Raw genomic sequence first — 27,009 nt, 5'->3', positions numbered from 1 at the left:
AAATTGAAAGATAAAAACCATGTGATTATCTCAATAGATGCAGAAAAAGCCTTTGACAAAATTCAACACCCATTAATGATTAAAACTCTCCAGAAAGCAAGAATAGAAGGAACATACCTCAACATAATAAAAGCTATATATGACAAACCCACAGCAAGCATTACCCTCAATGGCAAAAAATTGAAAGCATTTCCCCTGAAATCAGGACCAAGACAAGGGTGCCCACTCTCACCACTCCTATTCAACATAGTTTTGGAAGTTTTGGCCACAGCAATCAGGGCAGAAAAAGAAGTAAAAGGAATCCAGATAGGAAAAGAAGAAGTGAAACTCTCTCTGTTTGCAGATGACATGATCCTCTACATAGAAAACCCTAAAGACTCTACCAGAAAATTACTAGAGCTAATCAATGAATATAATAAAGTGGCAGGATATAAAATTAACACACAGAAATCCCTTGCATTCCTATACACTAACAATGCGAAGACAGAAAAAGAAATTAAGGAAACAATACCATTCACCATTGCAACAAAAAGAATAAAATGCTTAGGAGTATATCTACCTAAAGAAACAAAAGACCTATACATAGAAAACTATAAAACACTGATGAAAGAAATCAAAGAGGACACAAACAGATGGAGAAATATACCGTGTTCGTGGATTTGAAGAATCAATATTGTCAAAATGGCTATACTACCCAAAGCAATCTATAGATACAATGCAATCCCTATTAAGCTACCAACTGTATTTTACACAGAACTAGAACAAATAATTTCACAATTTGTATGGAAATACAGAAAACCTCGAATAGCCAAAGTAATCTTGAGAAAGAAGAATGGAACTGGAGGAATCAACCTGCCTGACTTCAGGCTCTACTACAAAGCCACAGTCATTGAGACAGTATGGTACTGGCACAAAGACAGAAATATAGATCAATGGAACAGAATAGAAAGCCCAGAGATAAATCCACGAACCTATGGACACATTATCTTTGACAAAGGAGGCAAGGATATACAATGGAAAAAAGACAACCTCTTTAACAAGTGGTGCTGGGAAAACTGGTCAACCACCTGTAAAAGAATGAAACTAGAACACTTTCTAACACCATACACAAAAATAAACTCAAAATGGATTAAGGATCTAAATGTAAGACCAGAAACCATAAAACTCCTAGAGGAGAACATAGGCAAAACACTCTCCGAAATAAGTCACAGCAGGATCCTCTATGACCCACCTCCCAGAATATTGGAAATAAAAGCAAAAATAAAAAATGGGAACTAATGAAACTTAGAAGCTTTTGCACAACAAAGGAAACTATAAGCAAGGTGAAAAGACAGCCCTCAGATTGAGAGAAAATAATAGCAAATGAAGCAACAAAGAATTAATCTCAAAAATATATAAGCAACCCCTCCAGCTCAACTCCAGAAAAATCAATGACCCAATCAAAAATGGGCCAAAGAATTAAACAGACATTTCTCCAGAGAAGACATACAGATGGCTAACAAACACATGAAAAGATGCTCAACATCACTCATTATCAGAGAAATGCAAATCAAAACCACAATGAGGTACCATTACACACCAGTCAGGATGGCTGCTATCCAAAAGTCTACAAGCAATAAATGCTGGGGAGGGTGTGGAGAAAAGGGAACCCTCTTACACTGTTGGTGGGAATAATGCAAACTAGTACAGCCACTATGGAGAAGAGTGTGGAGATTTCTTAAAAAACTGGAAATAGAACTGCCATATGACCCAGCAATCCCACTCCTGGGCATACACACCAAGGAAACCAGATCTGAAAGAGACACGTGCACCCCAATGTTCATCGCAGCACTGTTTATAATAGCCAGGACATGGAAGCAACCTAGATGCCCATCAGCAGACGAATGGATAAGGAAGCTGTGGTACATATACACCATGGAATATTACTCAGCCATTAAAAAGAATTCATTTGAATCAGTTCTAATGAGATGGATGAAACTGGAGCCCATTATACAGAGTGAAGTAAGCCAGAAAGATAAAGACCATTACAGTATACTAACATATATATATGGAATTTAGAAAGATAGTAATGATAAGCCTATATACAAAACAGAAAAAGAGACTCAGATGTATAGAACACACTTTTGGACTCTGTGGGAGATGGCGAGGGTGGGATGTTTCGTGAGAACAGCATCGAAACATGTATATTATCTGGGGTGAAACAGATCACCAGCCCAGGTTGGATGCATGAGACAAGTGTTCGGGCCTGGTGCACTGGGAAGACCCGGAGGGATCAGGTGGAGAGGGAGGCGGGAGGGGGGATCGGGATGGGGAATACATGTAACTCCATGGCTGATTCATGTCAATGTATGACAGAAACCACTACAATATTTTAAAGTAATTAGCCTCCAACTAATAAGAATAAATGGAGAAAATAACAACAACAAAAACCAAACAAATAAAAAAGGAAAATAGTTCTGAATCTAGAATATAAGAATCTTTTGATTTGTAAGTTGAAAATCTTCTCCCTTATATAAAGATGCAAACTGATAGTAATGTTCTTCATTGGGTGGATCAATCCCTGATCTCATTCCCATAGCATCTTAACTCCTTGAGAAATTAAAAGCAACTGTTCTACAAATTGAGGACGTCTTGTACAACTTGTCTTACAAATTAAGTCTTTAGAAGAATAGAATAAGTTCACCTGTCCTTTTGACCAGTCCCCAAACCTCCCCTATTGACCTCAAATATTTGTAGGAATTATAAAAATTCTAGAGTTAATAAACAAAAATCTGTCTTGTAGGGAAAAAAAAAAAAGAATTCACCTAAAATAGTTAAAGAATTGTTACAAGATGACTTTGGGCTAGTCAGAGAATAAAGAACTCCTAAGGGCTGATGACATAAGGGAAATTGTCCCCACATGAAGACCAACTCTGCACAGACTTTGCCAAATGTTTACAAGGACTCTGGTAAGAATACAAGGTAAGCTTCCTGGAGAGGCAGTCCTGGTGAGGGAACAACCTGCTGGAAAACCACACCCACACTTAGATCCTCTCCTCCAGTCTCTCCCAGGATCAAAGGCTTCAACTGTTGAAGAAAGGAAACAAGCCTTGTCTCCCCTCCCTTAAAGTACTCTTGAAGCCTAGTTTAGCTAAAGCACCAGAATAGAAGGAAAAAAAAAACTTCTGTTTACTTAGAGGAGAAGCAAGAACAAATGCTGGGCCCAGACCATGGAAGCTCTTCTCCAGCTAGGTGAGCAACAATGTCATGAGAAGGTCTCCTTCCTATGATGCAGGACACAGTGCCTGTCTAAAACTAAATCTTACTTGAAACAACAGAGTATGCCACCACAACCATGACCACACACACACCCACACCCACACACTGTCATGAAACCCTCTGACAAACCAACCTCTACTGTGAGCAGAAGGGAAGTCTAAAGGATTCAAAGTTGGTGTTGCACAAAAGGTAATCATGGCAACAACAAATGCAAATGGACCTCAACTCCTGACTTCACTGACTTGACTTCTCCCTCTACTAAACACATAGCAGAAAGAAGGTATTGCATAATCTTCAGGCATAAAAATTATTTAACACAGACTTTGCTATCCTACACAAAATATCCAAATGCCAACAAAATATTAATCCTGGGTCTATAGAAATAAATATAGAAATAAATGAAGAGCATCAAAATTTGAATAACAAATGAAAATACAAAATTTTTTTCTTATCTTGAATAGCTCTAAATGATAACTGATTGCCTAAAGCAAAAACAGTAGCAATCAAAAAAAAATAGTAGCAATCTATTGTATGCTTATAGCATCAGTTCAGTTCAGTCACTCAGTCGTGTCCGACTCTTTGCAGCCCCATGGACTGCAGCATGCCAGGCTTCCCTGTCTATCACCAACTCCTGGAGCTTGCTCAAACTCGTGTCCATTGAGTCAGTGATGCCATCCAACCATCTCATCCTCTGCCGTCTCCTTCTCCTCCCACCTTCAATCTCTCCCAGAATCAGGGTCTTTTCCAATGAGTCAATTCTTCACATCAGGTGGCCAAAGTACTGGAGCTTCAGCTTCAGCATCAGTCCTTCCAATGAATATTCAGGACTGGTTTCCTTTAGGATTGACAGGTTTGACCTCCTTGCTGTCCAAGGGACTCTCAAGAGTCTTCTCCAACACCACAGTTCAAAAGCACCAGTGAAAGGAAGAAATTAGGAATATACAGTTGCTACGGTCCTGACGCTACATGGAAAGTGCTGCAATACAGATGGACCATTTAAAAGTGAATATTATAACTGCTAGGGCAACCATTAAATTATCTTTAAGAGAAAAGCTAATAAGCCAATAGTGATTGTATAAAAATCAGTGATTTTTCAAATTTATGAATTTATAAAATTTTAATGAATTTATAAAAATAGTCCAGCGATTTCCCTGGAAGTCCAGTGATTAAGACTCTACCTTCCAAAGCAGGAAGCATGGGTTTGATCCCTGGTCAGGGAAAAACGTTCCACATGCTTCAGGGTGTGGTCAAAAACTTAAATAAATAAATATGGTTGCACAACTAAGAATAGTCTAAGGCAGGAAAAGAGGTAAAATATAAATTGAAAGTAATAAACAGAAAACAACTGGCAAGATGATAGATTTTAGCCTAACCTTGTAAATAATTTCATTAAATGTAAAGGGTTCAAACACATCCATTTAAAAGACAGTTTGTCAAATTAAGATTTAAAGGCACAATAAAACTATATGCTATCTACAAGATACCCACTTTAAATATAAAGCCATAAATAGACTAAAAGTAAAGAGAAAAAAAAGACACACCATGCAAATGTTAAAGACAGAAATCTAGAGTACTTATATTAACCCCAGAGAAAGCAGACATGAGAACAAAGAATTTTTCCAGGGATAAAGAGAAACATTAAATAATAAGAAAGGGGATAATTATCTACAGGGACAAATAATAATCCAAAATGTTTATGCACTTAACACAGTTTAACATACATAAGACAAAAACTAATACAAATGAAAGGAGAAATAAATAGTTCACAGTTACAGTTGGAGATTTATACCTCTCTCATTAATTGAAAGAATAATTAGGCAAAAAAATCAATGCAGATATAGAAGACCTATCAACCTTACTTAACTCCATTTATATTTATACATTATACTACCAAATAACAGGAGAGTATACATAATTTTAAAGAGCATGTGAAACATTCAACAAGATAAGCCATCTTCTGAGTAATTTTACAAATACCAAAGAATTGAAAATGTACAAATTAGATCCTCAAACCTCATATATAATCAAAAGAAACACAATGAAAGATAAAGATAATACTTTCTACCTGCTCACTTGGAAATGACTTTTTAAATACTAAAATACAATTTTGGGGAAAAAAATGCTAGAATACACACTGTTAGTGGGAGTGTACACAGGTGCAATCAATAGAATTTATCAGACAATTTATTTAAAGAACCTTAAATTTTACAAAATTTGACCTAGAAATTCACCTTGGAAAAACTAATACTGAATAAATCATAATAAATATCCCCTAAAGTATGCCTGGCATGCTGCGATTCATGGGGTCGCAAAGAGTCAGACACGACTGAGTGACTGAACTGAACTGAACTGAAAGTATATATCAGAATTGTCCTGAGGTGTTATTACAATACTGGAAACTAGAAGCAGTTTAAATATATGTCAGTATATTGATACTGAGCACATCATGAGAAATGCCAGGTTAGATGAGTCACAAGCTGGAATCAAGATAGGTGGGAGAAACATCAACAATTTCAGATATGCGGGTGATACCACTCTAATGGCAGAAAGTGAAGAGGAACTGAAGAACCTCTTGATGAGGGTGAAGGAGGAGAGTAAAAGAGCCAGCTTAAATCTAAATATTAAGAAAACTAAGATCATGGCATCCAGCCCCATTACTATATGGCAAATAGAAGGGGAAAAGATGAAAGTAGAGACAGATTTACTCTTCCTGGCTCTAAAATCACTGTGGATGGTGACTATAGCCATGAAATCTGGAGACAATTGTTTCTTGGCAGGAAAGCTATGACAGACCTAGACAGTGTGTTGAAAAGCAGAGACATTACTCTGCTGGCAAAGGTCTGCATAGTCAAGGCTCTGGTCTTCCCAGCAGTCACGGACAGTTGTGAGACCTGGACTGTAAAGAAGACAGAGGACCAAAGAATTGATGCCTTCAAACTGTGGTGCTGGAGAAGACTCCTGAAAGTCCCCTGGACTGCAAGGAGATCAAACCAGTCAGTCTTAAGGGAAATCAACCCTGAATACTCACTGAAGCTCCAGTATTTTGGTCATCTGATGTGAACAGCAGACTGATTGGAAAAGTCCCTGGTGCTGGGAAAGACTGAGCGCAGAAGAAGAGGGTATCAGAGGATGAGATGGCCGAATGGCATCACTGATGCAATGGACATGAAATTTGGGAGATGGTAGGGGACCAGGAGGTCTGGCGTCTTACAGTCCATGGGGTCACAAAGGACCGGACATAACTGAGAGACTGAACAACAACATATTGACTCTTGTAACAAACAAATATCCTTTCACTAAATACTGTGTACCAAGAACTGCTCTACCACTGAATGGGCAGAATACGATAATCAACTCCCTATGTCCATAAGAGTAGCGAAAACCAACAATTTAAAAAAGCAATAAATATATGATATAATTTTCAGGATAAATTTGGTACATTTATACAATGGCATGCTATGGAGCAATTAAAATCAAATTGCAGGATAGAAATTGATGGAGGAAGATATTTCCACTGCATTGTCATTTGTAACATGCAGTATAAGACATGTATTAGATAGGTACAAAAGTAACTGTGGTTTTAGACCACAAATTTTAAATCATTATAACCAGACTCAAACACATCATTATTAGCCAAAATAGGAACCATTACACTCAACACATTTTGCCAGCAAGATACAAGTTGGTTTATTCCTGTAGCATAAAAATCCAAGCTACAGGATCTGACTAACTCTTGGAAAGCATTTTCTACCCCTCATTGGTTGTGAAAGTGTTTTCCCTGCAAAAAGTTGTTGAGATGCTTGAAGAAGTGGTAGTTGATTAGCAAGAGATTAGGTGAATATGGCAGATGAGGCAAAACTTCATAGCCCAATTCATTCAATTTTCGAAGTGTTGGTTGTGTGACATATGGTCAGGCTTTATCATGGAGAAGAATTAGTCCATCCTGTTGACCAACGCTGGCTGCAGGCATTGCAGCTTTGGTGCATCTCAAATTTTGCTGAACATACGTCTCAGATGCAATGGTTTCACCAGGAATCAGAAGCTGCAGTGGATCAGACCAGCAGGAAACCACCAAACACTGGCCATGACCTTTTTGGGGGTGCAAGTTTGGCTTGGGAAGCGCTTGAGAGCTGCTTTTTGGTCCAGCTACTGAGCTGGTTGCTGCTGGTTGTCATACAAAATCCACTCTTCATCACACTTCATAACCCAATTAAGAAACGATTTGCTGTTGTTGCATAGAATAAGAGATAACACTTCAAATAACACTTCAAATCGATGATTTTTTTGATTTACCGTCAGCTCATAAAGTACTCACTTATCGAGCTTCTTCACCTTTCCAATTTGCTTCAAATGCTGAACGACCATAGAATGGTTGATGTTGAGATCTGCACAGCTTCTCACGTAGTTGTAAGAGGGTCAGTTTTGACTGGTCTCAACTGATTGTTGTCAACTTCTGACAGTTGGCCATGGCACTCTTCATCTTCAGTCAAGGTGCCGGTTTCCTTTGCACTACCTTTTTTTTTTTTGCACTACTTCTTGAACCACCACTGTACTGCACGTTCATTAGCAGTTCCTCGGCCAAATATGTTATTGATGTTGTGAACTGTCTCTGCTGCTTTATGACCCATCTTGAAATCACCTAGAAAAAAAAAATCCTTCAAATTTGCTTTCTAACATCATTTCCATAGTTTATAAATATATATATATATATATAAAGTAAACAGCAAGTAACAGGTCACTAGAAAAAAAAAACATAAAGCAAGAATTGCACATTAAAATGATATATAATATAACCACGTAGGGCTTCCCTATGGCTCAACTGGTAAATAATCCTTCTGCAATGTGGGAGACCTGGGTTTGATCCCTGGGTTGGGAAGATTCCCTTGAGAAGGGAAAGGCTACCCACTCCAGTATTCTGGTCTGGAGAAGTCCATGGACTGTATAGTCCATGGGGTCACAAAGAGACAGACAATGACTGAGGGACTTTCACTTTCACCACCACATTTATTTAATTAAGAAAGTATTCCAATATCAAATGGTAAAGTTCAACAAAGCAAAACCACAATTACTGTCGCACTAACCTAATATATAAACTGAACTGTACCATGTTTATCACATAAAGAAAAGTGTAGTATGAAAAGAATAAAGCAAGAATATACCCTAAAAGGGCTTCCCTGGTGGCTCAGATTGTTAAGAATCTACCTGCAAGGCGGGAGACTGAGTTCGATCCCTGGGTTGGGAAGATCCCTTGGAGGAGGGCATGGCAACCCACTCCAGCATTCTTGCCTGGAGAATCCCCATGGACAGAGGAGCCTGGTGGGCTACAGTCCATGGGGTCACAAAAAGTCAGACACAACTGAGCGACTAAGCACATACTTTAAAATAATAATTATTCTTCAATGGTGAATTTTTTACTTTAAATTCTGTTTTCCAAGTGTTCTAAACTGTACATATATTACTTTTGATATCAGAAAAACATGTTCTTCAAAATAAGATTAAACTGTGAAACAAAGCAAAAATATAATACAATTGAGGGGAACATTTTTGTACTAGTGGTTCTTTGTATTTGTTTATACTTAAGGATGAGGAAATGTAATAAAATGTATAGATCTAGAATAAAGTAAACAAATAAAAAAAATGATGGTTAAAAAATGCAAGAGAGAGTGTTTGCTTAGACAAGATTCAAAAAAGATGGAGGTTATGCAGTCCTAGGCACAATCTTGAAGAGGAAAAGGGACAATTTTCTTTTTAATACAAAAAAGATAAGATAAAATAAAATAAAGATTTAAGAAAAGATAAATCAACCTCAGACAGTTTAGATGGTGCATAAAAACACAAAGATAGTTTAGAAGCAAATAAAGTTTGGAAACTTCATAATAAATATGTACAATTTCTTTCATTAAGAGTTAATCGATTGTGTCAGCTCACACTTAAATGATCAGGAATGAGTATATAAGCCTGGCAGAAAAAAAAAGATTTGCAACGCCAAATGAGATAAATGTGAAATGAAGTGAGATGAATAAAGTATTACTGAAGAACTATATGGCATAACTACATTCAGAGAAGCCAAATAATAGTGAGACTAAACAATATGGCCATGTGACTTTCTCCAGACTCACTAAGCACTGTGGAAACAGGAGCAGAATTAAAATTCAAAATGAACTGGTTCTCTCCATTAATCCTTGGAAAATATTTTAAATTCATCGGGGAGTTATTCCATAGGAAAGAAAAAAATGTTCTGAAGTTTTATTTTGGCAAATCATAGATATAACTGTGGGTGGGATTCTTCCTTTATTCACTGTAAAATTCATCTTGTCTTTAAAAAAAAACTTTTCTCATGTTTGTGAATGAGGCTCATAAATGTTAAAAGGAGGCTTATTATACATCTGAGACATATCTGAATTCACATGGGTTGAAAAACTCTAGGTGAAATTGAAGCAGTCAATGTCTTCACATAGTCATCTCTTAATTCCAGAACTTTCCCTTATCGAAGGTAAGGAAACCAAGGCAGAAAAATACATTTCCTTCACATTACCCTGAAAACTCTTTAGCACGAAGCAGCTGTATTAAGTGTCAGTGTGCTATTTTGATTCTTCTTGCTTCTACAAACCGTGTTTTTAATTGTGATCATTATCATCATCCTCACCCTTTACTAGAAACAGATGTATCTTTCTGTTTGGAATCTCCCACTGCTTCCTTATGTCTTGCAAGTTCAAAATTCTTAGCTGCTATCATCTTTCTTACCTAAGGTTACCTTATCTATTCTTTGGCCCCTAGAAGAAAGACTGTGACTTGCTTGCCACAGCACAAAAGTTGGCACATGGAAAAATCTTAATCAATATACAGTAAAAAAAAATTAAGTACCAAAGAAAATCATATGCAGGTTGGTCTTATCTTCTCTGTGTCCAAGGTTTGTACATATTCAGCTGATAAATCTTTGCTTGGGCTCCTTTCTGAGTCTGTGAAATAGTATATATAAAAAGTATATATAGACTTATGACTGATTTGCATTGTTGTATGGAAGAAACATAACACTGTAAAGACAACACTACCATATTGTAAAGTAATTAGCCTCCAACTAATAAAAATAAATGGAAAAAAAATTATCCTCCAATTAAAAACAAAAATAAAATAAAAATCTGCCCGTCGATGTGCTGCTTGCTGTTTAATGCCAAGCTCAGTTAATAATCCTGGTTCAGCCTTCCTTAGCCTCTCTGCCAAGCTCAGTTAGTAATCCTGGTTCAGCCTTCCTTAGCCTCTCTCTCTCTGTGCGCATACCCAGACGGTAGGGGTCTCTCATGGTCGCTTCCACAACAGTTCCTACAAACTGTCTGCTGCTGCTTCTTCATCTCCCTTCACTTCATGTCAGCACTTAGTTTTGAAGTATCCCAAGGTTCAGTCCTTTAACCTCTTCTCCATGTCATTCACTCCCTTAGTGAGTAACATAAATACATGTTTAAAGATGACAAGAATATGAGTTGTCACCTCAATTTCCTCCAGGTGTTTACTAAATAATGCCTTATTTTAAAATTGCAATTATCACTCCCAGTCTCAAACACTCAATATTTATTTTTCCGATTTTATTTTTTTCTCCATAACACTCATTGCCTTCTAATATACTACAGTATATACTTTATATATTTACACTCATTATCTGTCTTGCCCATTAGAAAATAATCTCATTTGTAACTATACCTCAGTAAAGGTGAAAAAAAGTAATCTCCACAAGGGTTGGAGTTCCTGTCTGTTTTGTTGACTGGTGTATCCCTAGCATTAGAGCATTTCCTGCCACACAGATACTCGATTAATTTTATGTTATGTAGCACGTTGGCTATATACATTGACCCCTAATGTGACTTGAACTCATTCTCTTGGGATCCAGTGGGAAAGTATATGTCATTTTCATCTACTGTTCACTTTACTGAATCCTCATATTTTTAACTTCCACACTTCCCCTGGAAACAGGCACAGTGCCCTGTATCTCAGATGACAACTTTTATTTACCTTTTCAATGCTCGCAAATAAAGGAGATTTAACCTAGTCTCTTCATTTTTCGTCATTATATAGTTGACTTATTACACAATTAACTCAAGGAAGAATTTTGTGAGGTCATTGCATTTAATATTTATGTAAATGGTATTTATACACTGCCACCAGGTAAAATTCCACAGGCCTGGGAAAACCAATGGGGTTACAGGTTACCTGACAGAGTAAATGCTGAATTCGATTCAGCCCAATAAGTAATAACAGAACGGCTGGCTGATGGAACCAGCACATCCTCTTTGCCATTACTGAACGCTGGTATACGTAAGGGACACCAGGCCTTCCTAATTACAGCGGGATAGCCCCAGGCGGTCACTGGGGCTCTGGATGAGCGCCGAGGCCCGCGTTCAGCAGCCTTCCTGGGAAAGGCAGAGGCCGCCTGGTCCAGCAGGAAGGAGCTGGCCTTGCTCGCTCACATTTAGGGCGAACGCTCCCCGGAGAAGTGGGGGACCCGTCCCGGACACACCCTGTTCCTCCTCTGCCTCCAACTCACCAGTAAGAGGCAGTCTTTCTCCCGCTGAGGGTGGAGCCGTGGACACGTGGCTGGAGGATAACTGAAGCGTTTAGAGAAAGGCCTCCGCATCTCTTGGAAACGAGAGGTGCGCGGAATGAGGGTTCCTCCCGCTGGGGAGCCTCAGGCTTGGCTCTGGAACATGGACGCTGCCTTTACACAGAGTATTTGGAGCAAGAGGGGACCGTCTGGGCTGATCTTGGAGATGGAGTATGCAGGTAATACGGAAGCCTCTAGCTCACACTCCAGGCAACGTGTCCGTGCGAAAGGAGAAATGCGCCTTCCTTTATCATCCCTCCCTCGGAGTAACCGACACCTCCGGACACGGAGCGTCACGGGGGGACACTGAGCTTTCTCACTGGAAATAAGTTAGACCCAAATATTCAAGAAATAATTGTTAGTTTAAAAAAAATCATAGACATATGCAGAGTTTAAAGGTTTGTAACAGAAACAACAGTCCTCTGTATCCAACCTATCCTGCTACCAAAAATAGTCACATTCAACGTTGTGGCTCTCTTTTTTGGCACTTAACTTCATATTGAAAAATATATCTAATCTGCTATATCTTATCAATTTAAATATTAATTTTTAACTTCCTCATAATCTAAGACATTAGCAGTTTTACTGTGCTTTCTCTTTCTCCATCTCACAAAATTAAAAAGATCAAATTGTTAGTCAGTATTTAGTATCTACACTAATGTTTTCTACCATATCACATCATATTGCATATTTTCTTAATCAAATTTTTTTTTCTGCTAGAGTTAACAATTTCTTAGCCTTTTTCCCCCCAATTTTGAGTTCTCCGTATAATCTGTTCCTAATTTTTCACACAAAACTTCCAAAAGGTTTTTTTGTTTTTCCACATATTCAAACCTCTTTTAAAAAAAAAAAAATATATATATATATATATATCAGTTATATGACTTTCTGGAAGTCGCTCTGATGCCTCTTACCTTTTTCCTTTTCTTTGTTTTGCTCTTCCTGTTGCAGGAATTTCCCAACTGGCAGGTGACCCTTGATGATTCATTCATATGTGAAAGTCAGGCACTATAGACTAAGTACATAGTCATGTACATAGACACAGTACATGGTCAGGTACTATACACTAAGACACTGGAAGTTCCATGCAGGAGAGTAAGCACTTCACTGTGGGGACTAGGAAGCACTAGCCTTCTTGCTAGGTCATACAAAGAAAGTAACTATCAGTGGTTATTTTCTCTGTCTCTTCCATTTCCTCAGAGAAGAACCCTCCCAATTCTTGCTTCAGGGTGGATGTGACTGCTGATCTTCTGGGATTTGGTCAGGGAAGGCAGAGAGGGGTGTGTTCTCATCATTCATTGTATATATACACCTTCATTTAATTTATTCTGCCCTGAAGTAGCCATTTTACCCCTGTTCATCTTTGTGCCTGAGAAGCACAAGTCTGGAGTCCTTATGGCTAAATGTCTCTCAACCCAGACCTTTTATTCCCTCCGGAGGTGACAGAAAGGCGGGCATGTGCGACACAGGGGAGAGGCGGGGACCTAGACGGGCTTCCCAGGTGGCGCTAGTGGTGAAGAACCCACCTGCCGACGCAGGAGACCTAAGAGACATGGATTCGATCCCTGGGTTGGGAAGATCCCCCAGAGAAGAGAGTGGCAACCCAGCCCAGTATTCTTCCCTGGAGAATCCCATGGAGAGAGGAGCCTGGCGGCTGCAGTTCATGATATCACACAAAGTTGGACACGACTGAAGTGACTTAGCAGGCGCGCACGGGGACCTAGATGCCTGTGGTCCCATGCATTTGTTTTCCTTCCCATCATACCCCTTGTCATTCTGGCTGATATAACAAAATACCCTGCTTTGGGTAGCTAGCTTGTAAAGAGCAAAAATGTATTGCTTGCAGTTCTGGAGGCTGGGTACCAGCGTGATTGGATTCTGGTGAGAGCCCTCTTCCAAGCTGCAGATTTCTGATGTATTTTCACATGATAGAAGAGTCCAGGGAGCCCTCTGGGGCCCGTTTTATTAGGGCACTAATCCCATTCATGAGAATTTCACTATCACGACCTGATCACCTCCCAAAAGTCCCATCTCCTGACACCATCGCCTTGCAGTTAGAATTCTAACAGGTGAATCTGATGGGAGCACATATTCAGACCCCTTTCTTCTGATTAACCGGTACCTTTAATGTCTGAGCCTTTCTGTAGTTTGACAAATGTAGGTTTGCATTCTGTTATCTCCCACTGCTTGCTTCAAGATTCATCTTCCCCTGCCTTATTAAGTGTTTCTTCTATCCACTTGTTGCATTTTCACCAATTTTTTAATCTTTCTTGTCCACTGCTATCTTCTCTCCCATTCTCACTGTCTTGTTTTATATTAACCAGTGCCTTTTTTATTCCTTCCTGTAATTTTGCTGGAAATTTGGGAGGGAGCAAAGATGAATACTTTTGTTTAATCAGACATTTTTGCCTGACAGGTTTCAGTGAATCTAAAAGTGCCTACACTATGCTAAGCAGATAGGAGCAGACAAGCGGTAGAGGATTTGGTTTCTGCCCTGAAAAATCTTAAAAATTAAATTCCACTTTGAGGTAATGGTTCAGAAATATCCACAGTGTAGTACAAATGAATGGTTTGGACAAGAAGCAACATGTCTATTTAGATGAAGGCCATGGTGCTGATGTTGGTGTTGAAGAACCAATAGGCTCTGGTTAGGAAGAAGGAAAACTGTATCCCAGGCCCAGGGAAGTCGAAAACTAAGTGTCTGAGAAACTGTACCAAGTTGTAATGGAATGAGAACTCCAAATTCCAGTATGTGTTTTATTTGATCTATTGATCTATAGCTAAAGTTCCTTCTCCTACTCATTAGCATGCATAACTCCTAAAATGCTTTAATTGACTTGCTGTAATACTGTAGTTTAACTTTTTAATGCAGATATCTGAAATTATAACTTTTAGCTAGTCCGCACCTAGTATCCGGGGCTTCCCAAGTGGCATGGTGGTAAAAGATCCACCTGCTGAGACAGGAGGTGCAAGTGATGTGGGCTCGATCCCGGGGCTGGGAGGACCCCCTGGGGGAGGAAATGGCAATCCACTCCAGTGTTCTTGCCTGGAAAATTCCACGGACAGAGGAGCCTGGCAGGCTGTCGTCCATGGAGTGGCAGAGTTGAACATGACTGAGGGGCCGAGTACACACACCTAGTATTTATCTCTAAAATGCTTTTTTTTAAAGCTTACTCATTCAGCCTTATAATCTCTTATTTTTTTCCTTAATCTCTGACTATAAAATATATATAATAGGTATATTTAATATAATAGGTAAATTTCTGATAACTTTCTCCTCAATCTCCCAAAGTGCCAATAAAAATCACATATACACATGGATTTCTAATGGGATATATATGTATAGATAGATATGTTTCTTGAGACCAAGAAAGAGATACTTGCATCTGAATCTGAGGAGATAAAAGAGCCAGAAGTTGCTGTTGTTTTATTTTACAAAATAAAATGCATGAACCAGTCCTGTCATAGCTACAAGTTTTAAGATTTTAGGCCTTTATAGAAACTTTCAGAATTTCAGTTTCAATCACAGCTTTCGAATATTTTATAGCTCTGCCAAGTTAAACAGCAACAGTTATGAGCTTTATCTACAGAACACGTGACTGATAACCTTTAAGGCAACTTGCCACATATGTCAACTAGGAAAAAGAGAAATGAGCTGTAATTATTGACATTAGTTGCTTTGCTTATTTTTGCTCATTTATGTAACTTAATAGCTGGTATAATAGATGTAACATAAGATCATAGAGGTGTTTTTAAGGACAGTTTTTCTCTGAAATGTCGTTTTTAAAATTATTAAGAAACAGAATTTTTTGGCATTTTGATCTAAAATATGTCAGTGTTTCTCAAAGTAATTGGGTTGAATTTTTCTACAAATGTGTATATTGGCTTATGTTAATCTTGGCTGAACAAACTGTTACCAAGAGGTTGCATTTAAAACAACTGGTGGGATTTGTGGAAAACACATTTCAATCACTAATAACTTGCCTTCATATTATACATCTCTTCAAGCAGCTTAAAGGAGTTTATAAGTTTTTAAAATTATAAATATCTTGTTATATCTTACAAACATCAGACATTATTTTTATCACAAAGAATGTTATTCTTCCCACAAGGAAGAGTTCTCAATGCAATGTTACAGATAAGTAGAGTCTTTGATGAAGCTTTTATTGACCTGTAAGGGAGGTTTGTCCTAAAACAGGTGGCAACAGTGCTCACATTAGACTCTGTGGTTATGATCCATGGTCATCATCATAATTAACACAGGGCCTGGGTTAACAGCTGTTTAGAGCATGAAAATAGGGAGCATTCTGGTACTGCAGACTGTTTAATGGGTACTAGCAGGCTTTCACCGGGGAAGGCAATGGCACCCCACTCCAGTGCTCTTGCCGGGAAATCCCACGGACGGACGGAGCCTGGTGGGCTGCAGTCCATGGGGTCGCGAAGAGTCGGACACGACTGAGCGACTTCACTCTCACTTTTCACTCTCATGCATTGGAGAAGGAAATGGCAGCCCACTCCAGTGTTCTTGCCTGGAGAATCCCAGGGACGGGGAGCCTGGTGGGCTGCCGTCTATGGGTCGCACAGAGTTGGACACGACTGAAGTGACCTGGCATAGCATAGCGCGGGAGATAGACAGAGAAGTTGGAAGGTGACTTTACAATCACTGGGCTGGAGATAAACACGAGGCACTGTAGGAGCTCAGAAATAGAGGACCTGACTTAAAGTAGGAGTGGACTCTTTGATCTAAGGGACAGGAGAAGTTTCCCAAGATTGGTGATTTCCAAAGAATAAAGAGAAATTAGCCAGCTGGAGATGAGGAAAGGAAACAAAGAACTCTTTGAGCTCAAAGGATTTTGGTTTGGCATGATAATGGGGTGCAAGTGGCAGAATTATAAGATATTTAATGATAGAGAAGTTAGTGTAACCCCAATAATGAAGAATTTTGAATGCCAGAATTAAGAGTTTGACATTTATTATGAAGGCTATTAGAAACTCTTGGAGACTTTAAGAAGGAAAATTAGATTTATCAAACTCATGTTTTGGAAGGACATTCCAGCATAAATGTGAAGAATACATAGAAGGAAAATAGAACTGTGATAAAAAAGCAAATTAGGGGCCAACTGCAAGATTCCTAGTACTGTGGGTTCTGATGACTCTGGAAGTGTGGTAGCGGCTGTGAGTATTAAAAAAAAAAAAAAAAGAGGATAAATCCAAAAATTAAGAATAGAATCCAGGAGTTAAGAATAGTACTGATTTTGGTCCCAGCGTTTACAGACTGAGGACTGTTGAGCATATTCTCCATTGTAAACATCTATTAAACTAGAAAAAATGTATGAAATTTTCCTCTGGCATTGGAAGAGAGAGAAGAGGTGTGATCCGAGACAGAAAGGAAATGGACAACATCAGCTACATCCGCCCCAGGTTTCTGGCTGAGGACACGTTCCACACTGCGGTACAGATTAGTAGAGCCCACATAGAAGAACTTATCTAGGTGGGAGAAGAGAAATCTAAGTTCAGCGGTCCTGAGGTGGTTGCAGCCAGTCAGTCAGGGAACCAGAGAGCAGGGAACGTAGAGAGAGAGCTGCCAGACTTTGCAGAGTCCCTTTTGTTCTAAACTGTACACGCGCAGAAAAAGAGTGCATTAACCTAGCAAAAAAGAAGGCCTGAGAAGCTATGAACTGAGTGTAAGTGTCCCAGTGTAATGCTGAGAGGTACTGCAGACAAGACCAGCAGACCTTACTAAACACTCTGGGCATTCTGAGGTCTCAGGAAGGCCAGGTTTACCAAGAGGGCGTTTCCAGTTCTAAAGCAAGGATTGCTCTACATCCATCCTAATAAAGCCTAAAATAAAAATGAATGTTTATCAAGCAAAATTGCCAGTAAATTAATTTACCTCTCAAAGGTTCAAAACTCTTTTAGGACAACATAATCCAGATTCTCCACAATTATCTTTCACATCAAGCACACAACCAAAAATTATAATACACATGAGGCAACAGGAAAATGTGACATGACTCCCACTTCCCTAAAAAAAAAAAAAAAAGCAGTAGAAACAGAATAAGGAATTACAAAAATGTTATTGATAGAATAACCAAACAAGGACTTTTAAAATATTATAAATATATGCTCAAAGATTAAAAGGAAAATATGGACATCATGAGTGGAGAGATGGAAAATCTCAACTGATAAGTGGAAATTCCAAAAAATACTGAAATTAATTTTAGACCTCAAAATTATAATATTTGTAATTGCGAGAAAATTCACCAGCTGGTCTTAAGAGAAGATTGGAATCTTTAGCCAAAAAAAAAAAAAAAAATCAATAAATTTGAATACAGGTTACTAGAAAGTATAGTGCACAGAGGGGGTAAAAAAAAACCTATGACCTGTAGAAGATTATCAAGAAGTCTAGCATATTATCAGAATTCATAAGAAGAAAAAGACTGAGAAGATATTTAAATAAATTATGGCTAAAATTTTTCCAAATTAAATTTTAAAAGTCAACCCACAAAGCCAGGAAACTTGATAAGACATTAATGGTCTAAATGCTGAAACCAAAGGTAGAGAAGAAATGTTAGAGGCGATTAAGAAAAATAAGACATACAGAGGAACAGCAGTAAGAATGATCACTGACATCTCCTTAGAACTCGTGCAAGTCAGGGTCACGGGAGTGGAATCTATAATGCACCGAAAGAAAAACCTATCACTCTAGAATTTAACTCATGCTTTCCGAAAATACTCTTCAAAACTGAAAACAAAACACATTTCAGATAAACAAAAGCCAAGGAACTTTTTTTCTATAAGCAGACTGTTCTGTAAGAAATCATAAAGGAAGTTCCTTCAGCTGAAAGGAAACGAGACTGGACGAAAACTCAAAGTTACCCCAAGGGATGAGGAGCTCTAGGAATGACAGCTCTTTAGGCAGATATCTAACAGTTCTGTTCTTCTTATATCTTCAAAAGATAATTTACCTTCTAAAAGAAAAAGTGATAAAAAACAAAAGTGAAGAATCTCACAAATGTAATATTAAAACATAAAACTGCACAATAATTTGGAAAGGGGTAAGTGTAAGTATAATATCCAATATTCTTAAATTATGCATCCTATTATTATGTTAATCCCAGGTAGATTGTGGTAAACTAAGGATGCATATAGTAAACCCTAATGAAACCACACACACAAAGAAACAGTTATAGTGAAAAGCCAAGAGAGGATATACAATGGAATACTCATAAATACTAAATTAACCCAAAAAAAGAAAAGAGGAGGAAAATGAACAATGAACAAATAGGACAAGTAAGAAATGAAAAAGTAAATGGTAATCTTAAATACAAAAGTATCAGCAGTTATATTAAATACATTAGTACTGAACACATATATTAACAAGCAGAGATCATCAAACACTGTAAAAAAGTGAAGTAAAAATATATTATTTCTAGGGAATCCCTTAGTGGTCCAGTGGTTATATAAAGACTACATGTATTCTTAAAACTTAAAACTCAGCATTCAGAAAACTAAGATCATGGCGTCTGGTCCCATCACTTCATGGCAAATAGCTGGGGAAACAGTGGAAACAGTGAGAGACTTTATTTTGGGGGGCTCCAAAATCACCACAAATAGTGACTTCAGCTGTGAAATTAAAATACACTTGTTCCTTGGAAGAAAAGTTATGACCAACCTAGACAGCATATTAAAAAGCAGAGACATTACTTTGCCAACAAAGGTCCACCTAGTCAAAGCTATGGTTTTTCCAGTAGTCATGTATGGGTGTGAGAGTTGGACTATAAAGAAAGCTGAGCACCAAAGAATTGATGCTTTTGAACTGTGGTGTTGGAGAAGACTCTTGAGAGTCCCTTGGACTGCAAGGAGATCCAACCAGTCCATCCTAAAGGAAATCAGTCTTGAATATTCATTGTAAGGACTGATGCTGAAGCTGAAACTCCAACACTTTGGCCACTGATGCGAAGAACTGATTCATCTGAAAAGACCCTGATGCTGGGAAAGATTGAAGGCAGGAGAAGGGGACAACAGAGGATGAGATGGTTGGGTGACATCACTGACTCAATGGACATGAGTTTGAGTAAACTCCAGGAGTTGACGACGGACAGGGAGGCCTGGTGTGCTGCAGTCCATGGGGTTGCAAAGAATCGGACATGACTGAGTGACTGAACTGAACTGAACTGATATATTCTTTTTAAAGGAAATGTCATTGAAATAAATAGATGCAGAGCATTAAAAGTAAAAGCATGGAAAAAGCAATATTGTGAAAACAACTAGATTGGGGGAGTAGTAACTACATGGAAGATTTGAACAATAGTAGCTACCAACTTAAGCAAATTGGTTTTATAGAATACTACATTCAACAATGGGAGAATCACACATTCTTTACAGATACACATGGAGTATTCACCAAGACAGAGAACATGCTGGATCTTATAGTCTGCCACTGTTTCAAGGATGCTGGTAAAAGACATGAGAGGCCAGGGTCAGAGATAAAATACTTTATTATTCATGGTAATAGCTAAAGCCAGAGTACCAGCAGGGGTTAACGTCAGTTCTCTGGGGACTAATTCCCACAGGATATCACTGAAAGTGTCAGATGATAACTGTGCTCACAGTAGAGTGCATTTATAGGAGAGGAACCGTGACTTTCAGTTCAGCTCAGTCACTCAGTCATGTCTGACTCTTTGCAACCCCATGGACTACAGCACACCAGGCTTCCCTGTCCATCACCAACTCGCAGAGCTTGCTCAAACTCATGTCCATCGAGTTGTTAAGGCAGGAGAAGGGGACAACAGAGGATAAGATGGTTGGATGGCATCACCCTGAGTTTAGGGAACCCAAATCTTTTTATAAAAGCCAGTAAGCCTGCCTGGCCTTTGCCTAGGAAGGAACCATTACCTTTATTATATTTACTGTAATAGATAATAAATAAGTCTGCCTTTATTCTAGAGGGAGACACTATCTCTTAGCCTTGAAAAGATATTCCAGAACAAAGGCCATCAGTACCTCTGTTTACAAACCATGCAGAGATGCAAAGGATCCATAGAGATGTGTTTTCTAATAGGGTACTGGCATGATACTCAGTTGCTCAGTTGTGTCTGATTCTTTGCGACCCCATGGACTGTAGCTACCAGGATCCTCTCTCCATGAGATTTTCCAGGCAAGAATATTGGAGTGGGTTGCCATAAATTTAGGCAAATAGATGAACATTATAGAATAGGGCATCCATAATCAGATGCACATGTTTAATCAATTACTTTTCCATACAGGTGCCATAATAATTCAGTGATGGCACTGAATAAAAATAAAAGTGTTTTCAACAGATGATGCCAAAACAACTAAGTATATGGGGATAAAAGACTGTTTCCCTGACATCACACAATATGTAGTGATTAGAGATGATTTCTGACCTAAACATAAAAGCTAAACTTCCAGTTTTGAAAATATATGAGAAATTCTTTGTTACTATAGAATAGGCAAAGATTTCTTAGGGCACAGAAAACACTAGCCACATGCAAAAATTTGACAGTTTTTAAAAAATATATTTATTTATTTTGACTTTGTTGGATCTTAGTTGCTCTGCAGTATGTGGGATCTTAGTTCCCCAACCAGGGATTGAACTCACATCCCCTGAATTGAGCAAGGCAGATTCTTAACCACTGGACCACCAAGGAAGTCCCCAAAAATGTGATAGCTTGACTTTATAATTTTAAAGTTCTGCTCATCAAAAGACACTATTGAAGAAAATGAATAAGCAGGACATAGATTAAGAGAAAACATTTGCAGTGAGTATATATGTTAAAGGACTTGTATGAACAGAAAATCTAGATTGTACATAGATCAGGAATTTTTGGAGTGGGTACATTAAAAGGACAAGGGGCAAGAGAGAAGACAGCACTGCATGAGGGTTTGAAGTCCTGAGTCACCAGGTGCAGACTGGAGAGGAGAAAAGTGAGAAAGTGAACTGAATATATTGGAAAACAATTAAGCAGCTATTTGACTAGAGACTATAATGCTTTGGCTCCCCTGTGGCTCAGATGGTAAGGAATCTGCCTGCAATGCGGGAGACCCAGGTTCGATCCCTGGGTCAGGAAGATCCCCCGGAGAAGGAAATGGCAACCCACTCCAGTGTGCTTGCCTGGAAAATCCCATGGTCAGAGGGGCCTGGTGGGCCACAGTCCATGGGGCCTCAAAGAGTCGGACACGACCGAGCAACTTCACTGTAATGCTTTATGAAAACAAATATAGATGTAAGTAAAGAACGAGAGTGGAGGAAAAGGAGGCAATAATTAGGAAAAGCGTTACTTAGAATTTAATATTTCAGATGTAGAGCATACCTAGAAAATGGTGAAATAAAACAGATCTGACTGATGTCAAGGCACAAGTCAACAGCTGACAATGGGATGCTGCAAGCAGTGAAGGAATGATGGCGTGGCAGTGCTGACTGGGTGATATCAGGCACTAAGGTGGAAAGGAAGCCAGTGAGCCAGGTGTCAAAGCTTCCATGATTATGAAATAATCAGAAAGTCAGCAGTTGAGAGTGACCAGAGGAGGGTGAGAATAGCTAGTTTATAATGGCATAATGGACACTTCCTATACACTATGCATGGTTAGACATTTTCATATTAAATTTTCACAGTATTCCTATAATAATATTACACTATCCTCATTTGACAGATGATTCAACTGGAGTTCACTGAAGTTAATTAACTCCAGGTTATAGAGGTTTTGATAACAAGGCTGCATTCAGAACCACATCTGCTTGAATCAAAAGTTACTGTGCTTTCTACCATGTCACACTAATTACTAGATAGTTGTTGTTTAGTCACTAAGTTATGTCTGACTCTTTGTGACCCCGTGGACTGCAGCACACCAGGCTTCCCCATCCTCCACTGTCTCCCAGAATTTTCTGTCCCATGAATTTTCTGGAACTTCATGTCCATTGAGTACATGATGCCATCCAACCATCTCATTCTCTGTCACCTTCTTCTCTTCCTGCCCTCAATCTTTCCCAGCACCAGGGTCTTTCCCAGTGAGTTGGCTGTTCACACAGGTGGCCAAAGTATTGAAGCTTCAGCTTCAGCATCAGTCCTTCCAACGAATATTCAGGACTGATTTCCTTTAGGATGGACTGGTTGGATCTCCTTGCAGTCCAAGGGACTCTCAAGAGTCTTCTCCAACACCACAGTTCAAAAGCCTCAATTCCTCGGGGCTCAGCCTTTTTTATGGCCCAACTCTCACATCCATACATGATTACTGGAAAAACCATAGCTTTGACTAGATGGACCTTTGTTGGCAAAGTAATGTCTCTGCTTTTTAATATGCTGTCTAGGTTGGTCACAGCTTTCCTTCCAAGGAGCAGGCGTCTTTTAATTTCGTGGCTGCAGTCACCATCTGCAGTGATTTTGGAGCCCAAGAAAATAAAGTCTGACACTGTTTCCACTGTTTCCCAATCTATTTGCCATGAAGTGATGGGACCAGATGCCATGATCTTAGTTTTTTGGAAACTAAGAGGAGACTAAAGTAGTAAGTACCTATTTTCTACTGAGAGGGTTGAGAGAACCTGGAAGAGATCTTTTACCTTCAAAAAAGAGCTAGGTCCAGTTAATTCAGTCTGGTCAGTGAATTGTTCGACAAAGACCTTGGGTGTGTAAGAGAGGTTTTTGTCATTCTTAGGGGCTACCGTGGGCCACTCAAGGACTTATAACTCCAAACCTAAACTGATTTTTTTTTAATAATTAGGTCTGTTATTTATAGATTTTTAATTCTTTTTTTATTTTTTTCAAGCTCACAATTCTTATTTCTTACAGTTGCCAATGTCTTTGAAGGTAGATTCTCCTCTCTCCTCTCCTGATGTCTTTCTTCTAACCTAGGAGAGGATTATAAGCCAGACTGCCAAGCTTATTAAAATCATAGACTCTATAAAACTTAATAACAATATGTGCTACATAAGAGCAAATTGTTTCCGAGAGAGGGCCTGAGAATGCATCTCTAAATAAAGGAGCAAGAGCTTTTGTTTATGTGAACTACTTTGGTTTATTTTTAGTTTCAGGCTATGTTATGAGTGGGTGAGGTTGCTGGTTAACTAAATTCTAAATAGATATGGTCTTACTGTACAGAAGCAGGATAATAAAATTATTAAATATAATTTGTTTAAATATTATTTGATTAACCTTTAGTGAATTTTAAATGGATGATATTAAACCAAAACTTTTTCCATTCTAATGTCTTCTTTTTGGCCTATATATTTGTTCATCATTTGGAAGGTAAAGGTATTTTTAATGAGCCAAGATCTAAAATTTAGACAAAATGAATTTGTTTGGGGCAACTTCTGACAGCATGATTGAATCTCTGAGCTGAGCCTGGAGCTCATTGCATTGAAAATGGCAGTATCATAACTTAAAATGGGAGAGTAAACCCAGAATGAGTTGTAAGAAGGATCAGAAAAGATATATTAAACTTTAGGACCACATATCTTGTGGTCATTTCTAAGAAACCAAACTGCATTCTATGTGTCTATATATATTATCTTTCTCCCTAACCCAGGCTGTCATCAGACCATTTTAAACTACATAACCTAAACAATTCATGTCTTTGGGAAAGTTTGTAGTAGACATATTTCTATAATATTTGGGTTCTATATAATGAATATGTATTATTCTTGTACTCAGAAAGGAAAAGTAGGATAAGAATGAAAAAAACTAAGAAAAATGTATACAAAACTTGCTAGTGTTCAAATTATACTAGAATGAAACTGAAGTTCTGCTTCTAAAGTGTGTAACAAACTAATTCTTGAAGCAAGTTGTCTTTATCACAAGAGCTAACTCTAAACTACTAGATGGACTCAGCGATCAATTTAATGACCTACTATATTTTTCTACCTATTAACAGACCTTACAAAGAAGATCCAGAAAAAGTAGATCCCTCTCAACAGGTAGGTGAGATACTGATCTGTGAACTTAGTTCACACTTCTCCATTCTGTGGCCAATGAATAAAACTTGTGCTGTGTTGATATAGAAAATGAAGATGACCCAGGGCTATTTCTAAAAGAAAAAAATCCAGATAGAAAAGACCATCCTTGCCCTGTGGAGGACGTAGAAAAGCAAGGTTTATAATCTCAGTGGCTTTCATTTGGTGACAGCTTTTATCTGAAGATAGGAGGACAGAGAGAACCAATGCCGTGGGCTTTCCTTGTTTCCTTCTCTTTTATCCTGACTGTTTCCTTGCATACTGACAGATCATCACATTCTTCCATTAAAGCTCTAATATAGGTAGCAATTACCTCTGTTTTTAGAACCATCATCACCTACAAACAAACAAACAAACAAGAATGTTAACTTGCTTATGTTATCTTTTTTTACATTTTAAGGATATGAAGGAAGTTAAGATTGAGGATTTTTTTTTCTATTTTTCATAGAACAAGCGTAATTTATAAACAAATCAAACTGCCAGTTGCTTTTAACTCATTATTTAGATAGAAAACAATTTGAGGTGGTTGTTGCTTTTTTATTTTTTTTAAAATCTCATCTGTTACAAGTTCAAGGTAATCCTGAATTCCAAGTTTGATTCAGTAATCAACTGAATCAATTTTCAGTTGAAATTCTGAAGAACTGTATCAGTAAATGTTACTGGTTATTTTTTTCCCCCTCTGTTGAATATGTGTTGTATTAAATTTGAAGTTGAAATCTCGGGCACTTCATGTATGAAGTGCTAGAACTGTTTTATAATCAACGTATTTCAGTTTGTGTTTCCTAACTGTGCAGTTATGTTTGCATGCAGAATATAAAGTAGAGGGCCTTCTAAGAAGGCGTTATAAGTAAATTTAACCTTGAAAAATGAATTGTCTCTTCAACTCTGCTATATCCTCTTGTGAATGTTTACAGAATTCATACAAGAATTGCTAAAGAACATGCTGGAGAATCTAGGGAAATGTTTAAAGAAATACCCTTAACATTTAACATCGTCTATGTGATATGTATTGATTTTCTTAGCAGAAGTTTCATAAAGCCAAATTGCCTGTACATGTTTCCCAGCATGTAATTTTTGAAAAAGATGATCCCACTGGAAACAATGATAAATGAATTTGCCTATAATTCACGTCTGGCCATAACCACTTAGTCTAGCCGCACTACCATGAATGTTGGTACAAGGACCAGGAGATGGATACAAAAATCAAACCACAACCACCACAGCAACAGGCAGAAACAGAAAAAGGACTCCTAAAGCTAGATTCTTTCTTTCCCATGGGCAGAAAAATAATTGCTCACAAAGTTTGATTTAGAATCATGGAATGTTAGGGACTTCCCTGGTGGTCCAGTGGCTAAGACTCTGAGCTTCCAATGCAGCGGGCCGTCCCGGTCAGGGCACTAGATCTTAGATCCCACACGCCTCAACCAATACCTGGCACAGCCAAATGAATAAATAAAAACAAATAAATATTAAAGCAAAGCAAAACAAAAACCCTTGACTAAATGCTTCTAAAAGAAATCATGGAATGTTACAGCTTATGGTAAATCTGAGGACCAAGCGTATGAGTGCAGCAAGTAATTGTTAATACTCCTCCCCACACTCTCCATTTTCCAACTCACCGCCTCCCCACTTGGGCCACTCTATGGGAGGCCCTCACTGCTTCGTGGCTGCCAACCATGGAGTAACCAACACTTTCAAACACTCATTTTGTTAAGATCAAAGCCTCGAGCCAAGAGTAAGGCAGGAAAGATTGAAAAGACGTGTCATCAGATAGGTACCTTCTCATCCCTTCTACAGCCCATCTGAAAGCCCCGTGTGACCTTTATTGTTTCTGTCATCATCTCTGTGCACCGGTCTTCAGATTCCTCTCCAGAGGAAAAGACTGTGAATTCCTCTTGTGAACCGGGCTCCCCGACCTGGAAGTGCTGGGAGCTTCTCTCAGTGTTCCTGTTCCACCCTTAGCTTCCATCCATCCCTACACACATGCGTCCCAGAGGGTGTTTCATCCCAAGACCCGGCCCCCTGCCTCGGCAGTAGACTGCTGTTGCTTACTGCAGTGGGCATGCTGGTAGTCCTTGATTCTCCCGGTCCAGCCCCAAAGTTAGGCAGTCTGCGCACCTCCGCCTTGGGAACAGGGCCTTCTCTGTGCTCCTGCCTCTGTTCCCATGGCAACCAGACATCCCCTGGT

This window comes from Odocoileus virginianus, chromosome 25, assembly GCF_023699985.2.
Source record: "Odocoileus virginianus isolate 20LAN1187 ecotype Illinois chromosome 25, Ovbor_1.2, whole genome shotgun sequence".
Lineage (NCBI taxonomy): Eukaryota > Metazoa > Chordata > Mammalia > Artiodactyla > Cervidae > Odocoileus > Odocoileus virginianus.
This window is presented reverse-complemented; position numbering follows the sequence as displayed.